Source organism: Empidonax traillii, unplaced genomic scaffold, assembly GCF_003031625.1.
Source record: "Empidonax traillii isolate 1590-97213 ecotype Southwest subspecies unplaced genomic scaffold, ASM303162v1 scaffold390:size799922, whole genome shotgun sequence".
NCBI classification, from domain to species: domain Eukaryota; kingdom Metazoa; phylum Chordata; class Aves; order Passeriformes; family Tyrannidae; genus Empidonax; species Empidonax traillii.
The window spans coordinates 53,431-70,978 of record NW_020955583.1 but is presented as its reverse complement, the minus strand read 5'-3'; positions in this window follow the sequence as shown (position 1 = coordinate 70,978).

The window sequence follows — 17,548 nt, the reverse complement described above, 5'->3', positions numbered from 1 at the left end:
ACTTAAAAGACTACTGTAATGAGGGGATGCTTGTGATGGCTAGTTAGAAGTAAACATCACATCCTCTTTTAGACAGGTAAAGAGGGAGGGCAAGGAGACAACAAGAGAGGGATTTTTTACAGGTTTTTTTTTCAGTTCATATATTACTTGATGCAGGATTAAATGGTTTTCCAAATGGTGGTACTCCTGCTATGTAGGAGGCAGCTATGTGTGTTAGAATTAACACACGTGCATACGTTCTTTTATACTCAAACACAAACTCAAGTAAATTAAGCCTTGTGTGGTCTTCTGAGAATGTACTCGTTCTAAACAAGACAAGGAATATTGTTTTCTAAGTTGTATTCCTAGCATGCCCCTACTCTTCCCCGGGTAGCAGGGGAGATAGCTGGGTTGTTGCTAAGCAGCAGCTGTCACCATAAAGCTCTGTGTCTAATACTGTGGTAGTGCATTAAGTGCCACTGAAGTACATCACTTCTGAAGCCTTTCTGTCTGTTCTCTGTTGAAACAATTTATAACTACAGCATTCAGCCCAATCTTATATATACATTTTCCCCTTTCCACCCATCCATATTAACTATGATGTCTGGTGAGTTTAAGGCTGTCCATAGTTCTTGAAGTTAGTATTCTGAGGAAGTTTGGCCCTGGAGCCAAGCTGGATAGTGCTGGAGAAAAAGTCTGTACTGACTTACTACTCACTACTACACTAATATGACTCCCAACCCTGGTATTAATGGAGGTACATTAAGAAAAACGAAGTATCAATATCTCCTTAATCCTTGCCTTCTTTTCCCATTGGTAAGCTCTTTTTCTCTTCATAGATGGAGTCGTTAAGGTCAGCTCCCAAAATACTGTGTGCAGAAAATATTTTGGAGAACATTTTTTTTCTGCTTGTGAGAAAATTATTTCAACAAATTATCTTTTCATTTCCATTTCTATGGTCATAACTAAACATCAGTGCAAAATATTTTGATACTTTTCCTGTTTCCAAAAATGCAGTATCTTGAAAACGGTAATTGCACAGTAGCCATTTTGCTAATGTTGTGTAAACACAAAACGCCATTAACTTTCAGTGAGACTTAAGAAATCAGGTTCAGATAAGGGAGAATGCCCCTGTTAGTTCTTTGTGCTAGCTGTGCAGAAGGCAATTGAGATCCAAAAGCCTTTCACGGAAATTGGAATGACATTGTCCACAAACAAATCAGTCCTCTATTGTACCAAATCCATGTAATGCACATTTCAGGTAGAATAGTGTCGGCCCCATATGCACAAGTCAATAAGTCTTTCAAACTGTTCTGAGGTGTTAGGAAAGTTTAATTGCTTTTTTCTCAGAAAAGAAATAATTCTTTTCCTTTTGCTCATTTATTTGTGCTTCTTCTGTCTTGGAGAGGAACACCTTTGTTAAATGGTGTTGTCTTGTGTTCATATGGCAACTATTGTGTTTGGATGTTAATCTGATTTTGGCCTCTTGCTAGTCTGTCAGTGTAACTGGGAGCTAGAACTAAGAATAAACAAAATTTGTGGCTTTAGGCATGGGAAAAGGCAAACAAAATCCAAAAGAGTATAAAAATATTTCTCCTCCCCAATACTGATGATGAGTTCTTCCAGTCATTTCTGTCTCTGTAAACAGATGCAGAGTTTTACACTGCTGCTCAGCCACTTGTCTTTGTAAATCATTAGTTGCTTCCTAACATACTGGTCTTTAAATTCACAAATACTGAAATCGTCATACTTTGGGAAAAGAAAATCGGGTGATGTTATATTGTTTTCCAGTCTTCTGACACTTGGTAGATACAGACCCAATCACCTCTGATAGCTATTGCTAAGACAGAAATTTGTTTGGCAACTCCCAATCTATTAATGTTTGTATTCACATAGACTCACTTGCAAGAGTAACTAAAAGGAAAAAAAAACCCCAACACATAGAAAATGAGGTTGAAGTATTCCATGTACATGTTCCATGATTGATCTGTTTATTTTTGGAACCTTAAGTTAGGTCTTAGATTTTAGTGTAAGGTCAAATTAAAACTGAGCAGTCTTCATAAATGCCAGAGTGAAGAAGAATAAGTGCAAAATAAAACTAAAAGTATGCTGGCATGAAAAAAACTCTGCTGGTTGTAGCTGATAAAAGAATATATACTAGGGCAGTAAATTAGCTAGAGTCCTTTCCAGAGTCTCTTCATATTTCATATTGAGTATTTGTTTCGATTTGACTTGGTGAAGAAGGTCAGCTTGGAAGCAGCACCCTGTGAAATTGCCAAGAATCTACAGCCAACCAGTGAAAACTGATGTAACACTAGTGATGTTAAAAGAGAGACATTGTGGTGACTACTTATTATCAAAGTTTACTGATTTGCATTCCATCTCTGTTAGTTTTATGTATTTGCTGACACTTGTATCTTTCTGTGAATGTGTGCTTCTGCCTTATGTAGCTTCCCAGTATGTGAATGTGTTGGTGAATTGAAGTTGTGCATTTATGCTCTCATGTAAGGTAAAAGAAAGAAAGCAGAAAATATATTAGCAATTATAGAAAAATCTACTTGCTATATTTGTAATACTTGTTGAACGTCATTTTGTCACCTTTGGCATGTGTGGTACCCAGCTACAAACTGTGGAAAGTAAATGAAAATTGATGCAACTATAGTGACAATAAGAGAAAGAATAGCAGAAGAAAAAAGGAAACAAAATATACTTAATCTCCTATTCTGCACAGACACTCCAGCAGCATTTGCTTCTCCATAATGTAAGGTTACTGTGCCTGCACTGATATGTTCCTCTTGTGTTTAGGTAAAGATAGCCTCTGCTTTTCATTCCCTGCCCAGCCTAAATCTGTGTCTTTGTGGATCTGATCATACTGTCCAAGTAATATCTACTAATTATTGAGAAAGCAGCTGCTAATCTTGTGAACAGCATTTCTCAATGAACCTGTGTAACTATCCTTCCCAAGATCCTGATAAGAGAGTGAAGTATAATAGAAGTCTCTGATGTTATCTCTTTTGAATGAAGCTGGGCATCTTTTCTTTCCAGCTTCCGTCTCACCCACTCATCTTTTGTAATGAGTGATTTTTGAATTTACATTTTAAATGTACCGCAGTTCTGCATAAGAGTAATCTAACTGGGGTTTCTTCCATCTTATGATGTTGATGGTCTAGAAATAAAATTTGAAAATGCAACTTCTATCACCTTAGTTACCACTAAATTTGAAAATTAGCCTCTGTCATCTCCCCAAAGTTGTTAAAGGATACAGCAACATTAGTACACATTTCTACTTTGTCTCACCACTGAAGTGAAACAGTCAACCCAGTACATAGAATTCAGGTCACCACCAGAACACACAAGTAGCAATAGATATTAATGCCAAACAAGGTGCACATAGAGTTTTCCCTTAAGTCATTATATGAAGTTATACCTGTAAAAATTAATTGATGCAGTGCATATTTCTGTATCAAACCAGAAATATTAAATTGCATTCAGTCTCTATTTATGTAAAAGAAGGGAAAACTAATAAATGTATTATGTCTTGCAATAAGGATATGTTGCTGACTCTGGTGTGGATGTTGTCTGGTTTGGAAGCTATCCTAGTTAGATCAGCAGGGACCAGTTCATCACTGTGTAGGTGTAACCCAAACTGTGTATTCTACACCCCCCATGTAATTTCCCAGGAACTGTTAACAACAGACCATCTGCAGCAGCTGCCCACAGCACACCTGACCCCTCAGGCTATAAGCTGGGTGTTAAGAGGCCTGTAAGATGGAGGATGTTTCTGTTCTCACACCCATAACTCAGGTGTGGTAACTCGCCTCTAGGGAGTCAGTAGCACCTCCACACCCAGCCTCATGTCTGCTGATGGACCATCAAGGATTCCAAAAATATCCCATGACTCACAATCACCCATTGTGGAACTCCGCACCCTAGGGGAGGTGCTGGGCATTCCTACCTGAACCTGAGTGTATGTAATCTTGGGGTCTTGGACTTCCAGTACCATTCGTGGGATCCAGAGGAGGATGAGAACCTCAGCTGGACTGCAACCACCACTCTCAACCAGACTGTGACCCCCACTCTCGACCAGATTATGACCATCACTCTTACCAACAAGTTTTTTTCCTTTCCTTTTACATTTGGACTCAGGGGGACCACGTGGGGCTCACACGGGGGCCAACAAACACTACTGTGCTCATGTCCCAGGGTGTCGAGTTGTACATTTGGGTTTTGTGGGTTAAAACCAATTGTTCATGTGTACAATTGTATTTATTATTTTTATTAAATTGTAATTCTGACATAATCTCTTTTGAGTTGGGTTCATTTCTGCTCCTGGTTTACCTTTAAATCAGCACAGAAGCATACTTGTGAGTTGACAGGTATTATTTTGCAGTATCCTAGCATAGAATATTTGTGCTCAGGTGCAACAAGTCTGAGTTAAGGCTGTTTATTGTAAGAATTCATCTACTTCATGTTTTTTTTCATCTTCTCAAGAATGGGTCACAATCGCTTTGATGTGCACTGAGAGACTGATCATTTTTTGAATGGAAGAGTTTCTGTGATCTACTTGCAGATTTACTTGTTTTGGTTTCTTTGTTGTTGTTGTTTTATTTTGGGGATTTTGTTTGTGTTTGTTTGTTTTATGACAATTTCCTGATGCCAACATCTTATTAACAAGGCAAATGAAAGAGCTGAAAACACTGGGTGATGTACAGGGAATTTACCTCAGAAATAAAACACTGATATTCAGTGGGGCAGGACATGTGTTCACTGAAGAAAAAGAAAGAAAACAGTTCACTGTTTTGTTTTAGTAAGTGTTGTTTGCTTGTACAGTTTTTGATTAATGATTCTATTCATTTTAGAATTAATGGAAATATATTTTATTTCTACTAGTAATATGGAACTTCTTACTTAGTTTATTAAAACTCTGTATATTTCCCATGTCTCTTTAGCATCATAATACACTCAGGTCCTCAAATAATGTTATTTGGAGTGACGCTGTCTAGTTATACAAAAATTTGGCTTCTATGATCATGGATCTCACTTTGAGAAGCTGTGTCTGTTGGGAGGTGATGGTATTCAATTCACCAAGTGGGGCAAAAGTATCTTTGCCGACAAGCAGATCAGACTTATAGGGAGAGTTTTAAACTAATCTGCAGACGGCAGAATTTTAAGTAATAGGAAAGAGACAGGAGCTGCTGTTATATTAGGAACCAATGGCAAAATACTTATGAAACATAGTTCCTCTAAGAAGGTGGCATGCCCAATAATCCAAACTGAATTTGAATCCAAAACTCTCTATACCAATGAATATAGCATGAGTAACAAACAGAAACAATTGGAAGCCACTGTGCTTTGATGACTATTACTGAAATTTTGTGGGATGAATCGCATTGACTGAGTGCTGAAATCAATGTTTATAAAGTGTTCAGAAGGGACAGGCAAGGAAGGAGAGGTGGGAGGTTGCCTTATAGGTAAAAAAAAAAAAGATTATTGCACAGAACTGACTTTGAAAAATAGTGATGGACAGATTAAGACCTTATGGGTGAAAATTAGAGGCTGAACTAACAAAAGAAACTTCATGGTTGCTGTTTGCTACAGGCTACCTAATCAAGTGAAGGATGTTGATAAAGCATTCTTGCTTCAAATACAGGAAGCATCATACTTGCAGGTTCTGATCCTTCTGGGGGACTTTGGGGCCCCTGGCTTCTGCTGCAACACAGCAAACTGTAGACAATGTAGAAGACTCTTGGAGTGCGTCAAGGATACTTTCTTAATCCAGATAATAGACAGCCTAGACAGTGGAGAAACATTGCTGGAATTGTTTCTTACCAACACAGATGAATTAGAGATGTTAAGAGTTGTGGCAGCCTGAGTTGCAGTGATCATACTCTCATAGAATTCATAGGGGGTATGGGCCAGGAGAAGACTGAATATTATGAGAGAGAACTTTTGGTTATTCCAAGGAATGAGTGGATGGTTCTATGGGAAACTGCCCTCAGGGATAAAGGAGCACAACAGAGCTGGCGGCTGTTTGAGGAGATTGTTCATAGAGCACGAGAGCTTTCGAATCCTGAGTGTAAGAAATCATGCAAGGAAGGCAGGAAACAGACAAGTCTGGGTAAGGACCTCTTAATCAATTTCAAATGTAAGAAGAAAATGCATAGGCAGTGAAAGGAGGGGCATGTAACCTGGGAAGAATGTAAGACATAACATCATATTTTGGTAGTTTTTTTGAAATATCTTTTAGTGATGTATATGTAGCAGTAGCATGTCTGTAGAGTTGTAGAGCTCCCAAAATCGGTTTTAAAAAATTAGTAGTGCCCACTCACGATGAATTTTCCTGTGGGAAAAATGGTATTTGTAATGGTTTAAGTTTTCATTTAATGTAGCAGTGCACTTTGGAAAGGCAAACAAATAATGCATTTTCATGTATTGGATAATTGTGAGTAAGAAAAATCCTTCTCCACTTGGAGACTTTTTAAGTCATATTCAACCTTGGTATTTGACAGTATATACAGGAAAGATGTATTAGTTATGTACCATAACACAGATAAAATCTTGGAGAGAGATGAAAAATAGAAAAGAATCACATAGAGGTTGTAGTTGCCTGATATTTACTCGGGAACATTGTCCAGATTACTAGGGCAGTGATGCAAAAGCTTTTCTTGCATACAGTGATAGCAGAGAGGTCCAGAATGCAGGTGTAGGTGTGCTCTCTAGACACCGTCATATAATATACTTTATTTTAGCTCTGAATAGCTTCAACTGGTGTTGAATTCTAAAAGGCTCCTTATGAAGACTTTAATGAGGATGGATTTCTGCATGCTGCTTCTTCAGAGATTTTCTATCCTGATCAGCTTTTTCCTGGAGATACCTTAAACTTCAGTACAAATTCATCTGGTGCATGTCTGTCCACCTAAAGAACCCACAAAAAGTGAATATAACCAAAACCGTCCTCTGAAACCTAAATTGATTTTACAGTTTAGCATCCAGCTGCCAATGACTAGAAAGTCACAAAACTTTGACACAAAGTGATTGCAGTAATTAAGACCTTTTAAAACTCAGGTCTGTTGATTGATTTTGTCAAAACACGAGGTGTACTGTTCCTCAGTGCATGTTTCTGGAGGAAAACAAAAAATAAGCAGTGTGCATTCAGTTCAGTTCCTGAGATAGTGATACAAAAACTTTAGCATTTCATTCACAGCCTACATCCTAAAATTAGTGGAAAATATGTATAAACTCTCTTATTTTTAATTTTAGGGGTGTAAGAAATGGAAAAACTGCATAAGGCCTAAGTCAGATCAAATATATATTATTGTGTCTATCCTTAGCTAAATTATCAGTTGTCAATAAGTGAGCTTAGATGTACAGGGACAAATTGTACCTGACCAAAGGCAATTGTAGTTGTACTTGTGTCTGGAAAAGGGAAAAGAGATAAACAAATAGGATATGTGGAAAATATGTGCTAAATTTCAGTGTGTTAGATTCTGCAGTCCTCTAACTTTCCTTCTTCCTCTTTGTAAGCCAGTGTTTATTAATCAAAGTCTACATGAACAGTTGGCTGATTATGAGACCTTGTTACATCCTGTCTGTGCTCACAAACATCAATCACCTTGGCAGCCTTTAAGTGGATGTTGTGGTAAGGACACTGAATAAATGTATGGACAACCAATACCTTCCTCACCGATTACTGGGGCTGCCCAGGACAGTCCTGGAGTGCACAGCAGCAAGATCAGGAGGGATTGATACTCAGTGCTATAGGAAATGTCTACTCCAATGCAAACTTCCTGCTTAGTTTGCAAACCATCCAGCTTTAGTACAAAGGTTTGCTCAGGATGAGGTATTATGGCTGGTTTTTGCAACACTTTCTCAGGTGGTATATCCACATTTTGTTAAAGTTGGGAAATTGTGTTTTAGTCCTCTTTTAGACCAGAGGGACTCACAGGCTATGAAAGTTGATCTTTCTTTACGTAACTTTTTATTGAAAAGAACGTACACAGTTTTCGAAATTCAGCTGTCAATAATATTGGGATCAACCCACCATTTAAATTTTACTTAAAGTACTAAACAATTTCTTAGACTAAACAATTTTATTTTGCTCTGGGGAGTGGGTTTGAAGCAATCTTTTGGAACATGAAATTGAATCGGGTTCATGTAAAGTAGACTGAAGTGTTTAGTTAAGACTTCAATTTTGTAGTATAGTTTTAATAAATTTGCTATAGGTTTCTAGTACTACTTTTAAGGAATGTAGGAAGACAGGACTGACATATGAAAGACTGGCAGATTAGGATATTTTAAAATTAAATGTATAGTAGTGTGATTATTATTTATTTTGAAAAATGTTATGCTTGCATATAGTAATCTTACAGTTCACTGCCCAATTTGTAGTTTAATATTTAGATATTTAATTCTGTAACACATCTCAAATTGAAACTTAATCTGTGAGAAAACTTAATTACTCCTTAAGAAAACTCTTCCTAGTTGAGGTTTGGGTTTTTTTATTGATAAATCTGGAATAACTCTATCTTTAATTTCTCTGGAACCAATCCAGCTTCTGGAAGTTCTGTGGAGATTTTTTATTGCTGCTGCTTTTGAGAGAAAACCTGGGATAAAAAAGCCTTGCTGAAAAGTTCATTTCAAGGATACAATTTGGTTTGCTGCCAAACCAAACAAAGTGGAAAATGACACAGTCACAACCACATGCTGAGCTCATCAGAGGGATGTAGAATGTGTTCCAGGCAGTATTGTCTGCCACTAAATGCTGTTCAAAGCAGAAAAAGGAAAATGATAATACTAGATTCAATTTGAAAACTAATAGTCTTCTGGTGTTTTTACACTACCCAGATATCATTTTAGGTGCTGTTTGCTAGCATGCAACATTACACATTCATTGCTTCATTTTAGAAAGACAGCTTAAAATAATATAGACAAACCAGCTTCCTTTCTCTGCAAAATTTCAGCTATCTCTGTTATGCTCCTCTGTGTTTTTAAGGTCTAAAAACTCTTCTAGAACTTCTGTATACTCTCTCTTGGTGCAGTAGGACCTCTGCTTCAGCATTATGTCTCTCTCATGAGTGTGGCACTTGTTTCTCCTGTGAGACCTGTTTTTAAGTTCTATTAAGCATTCCTTCAGACAGAATTCGCTTTTGTTGCTCCACCCACTGCTTTTTGGAACAGAATTGTTAATATTTTCACCTTTATCTGCTCTTCATGGAAGTCTTTAGAAAGACTCTTGCATACACTATATGAAGTGCTTACAATTGTTACATGGACTGTAATAGTTTCATAGTGCATGGCATGGAGATTTATAATTCTGTCATAACTACATTTTTTTGCACAGGTTAAGGGACAGGAACTCCTCAGTAAGACTGAGAAGATGATTAGAAAAAATAGCAAAAGCTAATCTACTTATTTTCATACAAAAGATATGTGTACAGTTTATGACACATTGGGATAAGATATGAATATAATTGTTTATCTCAGTACCAAATAAAAAATTATTCAAGTATGTAGATAAGATGCTATAGCTCTCTTTTCTGATCCCTAGTATATTTCATAGTTAAATTCTGTCTTGCAAGCTCTTATAACTGTACTGCAACTAGTGTGGTCCATATGATGACTTCCCTTGCAGTTACATTTTCCACAGATAAAACATTGAAACTATCCTGTGAGCTGTGTGCCACCTATTAATTCATTGTCTGGGTATCTGAAGGTGATGATGTTAAAACATTCCTAATACATCAGATATTCAGCAGTAACTTAGATGTTTCTGTTAGAGTCTGTGAACTGTATAGTAAATTTCAAAATCACCTCTATGGAGCAACTGATGAGAGTTAGTGAGAAGCCCAGCCTAAACTGTTTGCAGTCATAGTGTTTCCCCAGGTACTATAACAATTCTGTTCAAAGGTGTTATTTTTTAAGCTTGCATTCACATGAGGTGTTGGAAGCTGCTGAAGGAGTGTTTTCAATTTCAATCCTTCACCAGGGAAAGCACTATTATTCTTTCATCTGACATTCAGAATAGATTAGGAGGTCTTCTTTCCACAAAGCTTCCTGAAAAGAGGGAACATACTGAGGGTAAAATTTGCAGAATTAAGGAAGAACAACATAAAGGAAATCTATCAAAGATTAACAGACTTTATAGTGTGACACGGGTTTATTTCATGCAATTTGTGTTTGCAAGTGTAAATATAATGAAGGCATCTTTTAAAAATCAAATGGTTGATATAAACAAAAAAGAAAGGAAGAAAGGAAGGGAAGGTTTGGGAAGGTTTGGGAAGGTTTGGGAAGGTTTGGGAAGGGAAGGGAAGGGAAGGGAAGGGAAGGGAAGGGAAGGGAAGGGAAGGGAAGGGAAGGGAAGGGAAGGGAAGGGAAGGGAAGGGAAGGGAAGGGAAAATTTTATACAACAGTCAAAAAAAAGGAATGGAGTTTTAAATAAATCTGTGCAAAGGGAATAGCTCTTGAACATAAGATAAAGAGAACACTTGGAAAGGTAGCACTCAAATATAGCAGGATAGTTTAAAAGAGAGGTCATGCTTAGCAAACATAATAAGTGTTATAAAGAAGTGGTAATGAAACTTGATGGTATAGAATTAGAAGACAAAGTATTATGAACCCCTGAAAACCTAGAAATTAAATTACAGTAGTACTGAAAATAAGAATTACCTTGATAATTTCCTGCCTGAAGAATCAGAAAGTGATAAATGAATACAGCACTACTTGTCAAGGTAAGTGCTACATAAAGATCTGTGACCTGGAGTTTGAATTTGTCATCTGTAACTGTACATATTTCCATAACATAAAGTGTGGGGATTTATATTGATCAGTCTTTGAGAAGTGAACTGGGACAAAAGAAGTTAAAAATTAGTAACCTAAGAAGTATAGAATGTAGTGAGCTACATTGTAACCTGAAACAGTCTCATAATAATTTTTAGAATGTTGTGTGACATAAATCCTTCATTAATAATATACTATTTTATAAACAAACTGAAATGCAAAGAAATAAGGATTTCTCAGTTCATCTTTATATATATATATATTTTACAGAGAATAGAGTTTATGGGAAATACCATTCAATGCTCGACCTTATTTGATTCATTCTGCTGAGAAATCAGGTTCCCTAGTTGCCGTAGGGCTGATCATACGAAGTTAAAACATCTGAAACAATGACTGAAATATTATATGCATGTATAATTAGTACTTAGTATAAGAATTTTCACATCTGGAAAAACTGATAATATGTTCCATTAAAAAGTTCAGTCTTTTTTCTATAATGTGTACACGTATGTGTAATGGTTGCATATTTCATGCAAGACTGGGAGCCCATGAAATGTAAACATTGGTATAATATATAGAAACAGTAATTCTTGTGGAGAGCTTGTTCTTTGCTGTTTCCCTCAGTTATGAAGGTAAGCCTCCAGGTTTGAGGCAATAATAGGAAAATACATTTGAACTTCATATCCTCCAAGCAGCATTAATGTGATGAAATTACTTTAAGTGTCAACAATAAATGTAGAATCACAAAGGAAGAAACATCCACTGCAATCATCAAACCCTCCTTCCCCCACTAACCCTTTAGCCAGATCTAAATTTCTGAAACTTGTGCAATTAACTAACTTTAATCATGTTGTATGAAGAAAACCTGTATACCAAAGCAGCATATAGAATAATGGGTGTGAGTCATGTAATACGACTTGGTTAAGTTTTGACTTGCAGCTATACTGCTGATGCTAGCCTGAACTCCAAAGCCAGAAAAAAATAAATCAATAGTTTATGGTTTAGGTGTAATAAAAATTGTGGGATGTTCATTTCATCAAGTTTATAGATTTTTAAAGGCATGGAATAGGATCAGCAAATGGATCTTTGAATAATGTTTAGTACAAAGAGACTACATCTGGAAACTTCATATGCTTCATTCAAAGTAACTCTGAGCACTTAAAAAGAAAATAAAACCTTCTGGGATATTTTATGTTGACTTTATTTAGAAAATAAAATTATGAAAAAATGAGAGTATAAATGGTACAGTGAGATATGTAACTTACATTTATATTTTGTTTGTAAAAGCATTTACCAAATTAAGCTGGTAACAAAATGTATCTAAAAATTTGGCTGTGTCTCAAGTGGTTTTCAAATTAAAAATAGAGGACAAACTTGAAGTTTTCCACAAGACCATGTGAGGTAAATCCAATATTTAATAAGTGAAGGTAAACAATTTTCCCCACAGTTTTCTGATAACACCTTTTTTTTAAACTGGGTGAAATATTCTTTTTTTGTTGTTGTTGGTTTTGTTTGTTTGTTTTTTACTTTTTTTTACATTTTTTTTAACAGGAACAGAATAAAATAGAATTACTTAAGGGGTAGTTAAAAAGCAAGATGATTACAGTTTAGAAAAGCAAAAAGAAGTCTCCAGAAATTCATTAATTTGTTCTGATGAAATGTAATAATTAAGAACACTGATCAAACTAAAAGCAAAACTGTCCTCCAACAAAAACGGAATTAAGATTTCCTTCTGTTTAAACAGGAACAGTGCTCACACAGAAGTGCAAGAAGATATTAAAAGTCATCTGCGAGAAAATTATATCAGTTTTGACATTTACAAAGGATAAAGAAATTGCAGAAAACAAATTAAAGAAAGACTCATTAACATTTTGGAATAATCAGTTTATCTGGAATACCACCTAATTACTTAAAGGACAAGATAAAGCACAATGGTCTACACAGATTTTTGATAAAAAATAATGACATTAAATAAAGGTACAATAAAATAAAATTTCTTTGCAAAGAGAGAGATTAACTTCTTTGTGGAAGTAAACCATAGAAAATATTCAGAAAATATTAGCACAAACTTGACCAAAAATGTGGTAGATCTTGTGTCTTTATCAAATAACAGAACATACTCCACTGTTTTGATAATTTTTGTCAAATTATGACTATTTATCTGTCCCCAGTGATAAGAAAAAGCAAAATAAACATTTTATGAAACAAAAAAAACCCTGAAGTTCTTGAACTAGATATTTTCACCTTTTACTACTTTAACATAATGGTACTTTTTTAAAGTTACTGGTTCCCATAAGTCAGTAATTACATAAGAAGAATCTGAACTTGTTTTTTATTTAAATAAATGTTGTTTTTTTTAATGCACTAATCAGAGAGGAGAGGACATATATGAATCCCCAAACATAAATAGCGAACAGGAAGGAAAACAATGCAAGAAAATTAGCTGTTTATAAGATTCGTGAAAAGGAGGTGGATTGTATGGTGTGATTTCTGAAAGCATAACTTTAGCAATGCTAGGCACAAAGATTCTCCTACAGGCATTGCCACAAAACACTAAGTACAGTATTTCACCAAGAGGGATTTCTTATTTTTCCCCCATGAAGAGATGCACATCAGTGAAAATACAGAACACAAGATTAGCAGAATTGTTGTGATACTCATCATTCTTAACAAAGATTTTTAAAAAAAAAAAGTAATAAAGTTTACGCTTCCTTCTTTAGCTTTAGTATCACTTGAGTACTACTCAACCTGCATAGTCTCCTGGAGCCTCCTCCTGACCAGGCTGGCTTTGCTGATCTTCCTTTGCTAATCTGACTAGGATGGGAGCTTTCCTTCTGTAAAATTACAGTTTACTTTTATGTCTGACAGAGCATTTCCTTCAGTGATTTCCAATGCTTTTTAGACAGGACATGGCTTAACTGAAAGCTCCCTCAGGACATTTGGCTCCTCCAGCACTTTAAGGTCACTCATTGATCTGTTTTTGTCAAGATGCAACCTGTCCACACTTTGGGGTCCATATGCTGTTTCCCTAGTGGATCTCAAAAGCTTTATGTTTTTTGTACTGCAGTCTGAATTTTTTTAAATGTTTACAAGCTGCAAATGGTTGAAGACTGCTTGAGGACATAGATTCAAACCAGAAAAAAGTGTTAGTTTGATCTAGGTTTTCATTAACATCCGTTGCTGTGTTTACAGATCTGAAATGACAATAACATAGGCTATCCTGAAAATTGATTTCCTAGGGAGTGATGTAATACAGTTTTGTATTACACTCAAGTAAGCCTTTTTTTTTTTTTTTCCCAGTGGAAGCTAAGGCTTGTTTTGCTAATTTCCTCAGTCCAGAAGAAAAAGTATAAACTCTAAAATCACGATAAAGCTTATTGACTTTGTATCGTAAATGGTATGTATTTCATTAGTTTGTCAGAAACAGTGGTTAGTCATTCTCTAAACAGTTTCATATAGTCTCTTGATTGTACTATTTAACAAAATTAAGTTCTGCCATTCTAATGATAAAGATATCTTTCAATATAAAAAGAAGAGATATTTTGGTGCATATTTTAGTATAGCACAATATCTATTATATTTCAGCAGCACAGGTAGCCTCACAAATCTAAATGAAATGAAAACCTTAGAAGTTTTCAGATGACACTTCAGTTCTCCTATCTAAAGTAATTTTTGAATTTAAAGGCCTTTTTGAGATCACATTTAGAAATCAACTTTCCCACTTGAATCTTTAGAATGTTAAAATGTTTACAGCTTTTACATGTCAGTATTTTTATTCAATTAGTTGGGGTTAGTTTATTTAATTACTTATAATACTGATGACAGATGAATGCAATTCCTTGGTTCTTTCTTGCTGTAAGTAGTCTTTTTTTTTCACCTTGAGAAAACTTTGTTTTCCTCATCTGTCTCTAATAGAATTGCATAGAAGATAGCACTGAACTATCTTTCTGGTTCTGCCTGTTGAATAGCCGAGGTAAAATGAAAATTTGGCATAGAGATTTTTCTCTTCCTTTGGACCACATCTCACTGCTGCCTTTCACTGCCGAATTTTTATGTATGAAAACAGACTCTTCCGCTTTTCCATGTGATATTATTCCTATATATTTTTGTTTTCTTTATTCCATGTCATCTTCTGTAGGGCACAAAAAAAAAAAAAAAAAAAAAGGAAATATTCCCTAAAAAAAAGTAGCACTAGGTAATTTTCAAATCCTTTTGACTAAGAATCCATTTAAACATGATCTTAATCTCAGAAGCGCAAAAATTTGGGCAACACTCCACCACCCTCCTACTGCTTTGTGTCATGGAACACATTATAGGTGCACTTCTTTTAAGTGTCATTCAAAAACTATCATCATAATAATGATGTATTTTTAGTCTGAGATACAGCTGCTGTTGCTTTGAACTCTGAAAATCCCCAATGTAGCATGTTAGTCATGGCAGTGGCTGTTACAGGAGCTCCTTTATATTATGTCTTACTTTTATTTTCAAAAAAATTCCATAATACCATAGAAAAAAAGTTTTAAAACAGGAACTTACTTGTATTTTGAACATCATATTTCAGTAATTCATTAGGCTTTCAAAGTACTGAAAGAAATATTACTACTGTTCCATTTTTATACTTAGTTTAAAAGATAAGATTAGGGTTTTTTATTAAAAATCACAACTTTAATTCTTAGGTTTCTGAAAGTCAAATAACTCCATAGAGAAAAATAACATTTACAGAAATGAGCTTCTTGTCTTTACACAAAACTCTTGTCTGAAATGTAAAGGTCGGCTTTTGTCACACATTTTTCCTTCTCAGAAAAGAGAACAAGCACTGTCATTAACACGCTCAGGAGTAATAAACACTTTTCCACCAAAGCTGTCTTCCTAAGATCTTTTTAAAAAATGAACTGTCCATGTAAGAAAGATTAGCAGCACACACACACACACACACACAAATAAACTCCAAAATAGCATTATTTTGGGTTTAGAAGTCAGTTTCTCATTGAGCTCATTCAGACTTAATTGCATCCAAAAAGTACTTGTCTTGGACGCTCAAGTAAGCTTGTCTAAATCAATTGAGTGTGGAAATAAGAAGTACATACCCAATATGTCAAAGTAAGATATGAATAAATGACGAATGACCAGCTTGCCCCCTCTCATTGCAAGGCAAGAAGATTACCTTAAATTGAATTTTTTATGGAGAAAGTATGTGAACACAGGCAGCTGTCATAAAGTAGATAATTCATTGTAGGGTTTTTTACAGTTTCTGTAGACCTGTGTATGTCAGATGTTAAACATGTTAAAATGCATTAATCCCAATGTAGACACCTATTCAGAATAAAAATGTCCCTAATTTAATTTAACTTAATTCACTTTGAAGTCTGAAGTAGACTACATTGAATTAAAGGCATTGAAAATTTGAATAAAAGGATCAATACATGACTTTAATTAATTTTAATTAACCCATTTTAAAAGTTACTTCAGATTAACTTTCTTAAGTGTTTCTGCATTGAAAAATTCAATAGGTCTTGAGTCTTTAGATTGAGCTTATCATTAATTATGAAATTATCTTTTCTCTCCTTCACAACCTAAAGAGCTAGGGGCTTAAGTTATAGCTGTTCTGAAATGGACACAAAGCACACAGAATGTAAGCACAGAATTTGTTAGACCCTGGCACTCCATCCCTGGAAGCCTTGCTAATCACTGAAAAGACAGTAAATTTATTTTACAATTAAAAAGAAATCTACTGTTAGTTGAAATGATGCAAGTAATTCAATTTGTTTATTCTATCACTATTTAAAATCGACTGTGTTCCACATGATAAAATGACAGTATATGTTATTTTTGTTAATAATTCTCTTCCAGCAGATTAGGTTATTTCTTGGTTTACGGTGAGAATGCAGAGTTGATTAATTGAAGGTAGCATCAGTATTTAGACCTGGCACATAAAGGGATTTTTTTTAATTTTTTTTTTTTTTTGAAGTACACATGGAGTTATTCTAACATTCCACATGGCTAAATTGGAATAAAACTTGAGTTACTGCAGTGGTGTCACATGAGTAGCAGAATAATTCATTATCATATTTCTTTTTAGGCTTTTGTTCAACCATAATTTCAAGGAAATACACTTTCTCCTTATTTGAATATACTTCAGATGCCTCATAATTCAGTTAGTTGGCATAGTTGAACCTTGTGGCAAGCTATATCTAAAGCCATTAATGTAAACATCTGTTTCTCTTAAACTAAGGCATGTCTCCAAAACAATAATTTGTGGAATTCAGAGAGAGGTTTGTCATTTTTTTTCTTGGATAGTTTTTGTCTTTATTTCAATAATTCAGAGGTTGAATTGCTGTCAAAATTTAGATCATTATTTTTCCTTATTCTCTTCCTTTTGTGGCTGCTAGGTATTTACTTTTTATAATAGCTTTACAGTTCAGGTCTTTTGTTTTGTTTATTCATTCATCTGATATTAGAGGGAATTATCTCTATGAATAACTCAATCCTAGCAGATGTCTTCTAGCACATATTGTGTGTATATTTATAAAAATTGTACATTGCATATCACATATATGATTTTAAATATATATATGGGATATATCTATATATATATATGGGATATATGTATATGAGATATAGATATACATAGATATAGATGATATAGATAGATGATATGTCTCCTTTTCTGTAATTTACACCATCATAAGGTCATGAGGGTTTCTAGGGAAAGTTAGCAGGATTTCATGACTCATGAAAGTTAATTATTTCTAGGGTAAGATACTATTTATTTATTTATTTTTAAAAAATTATT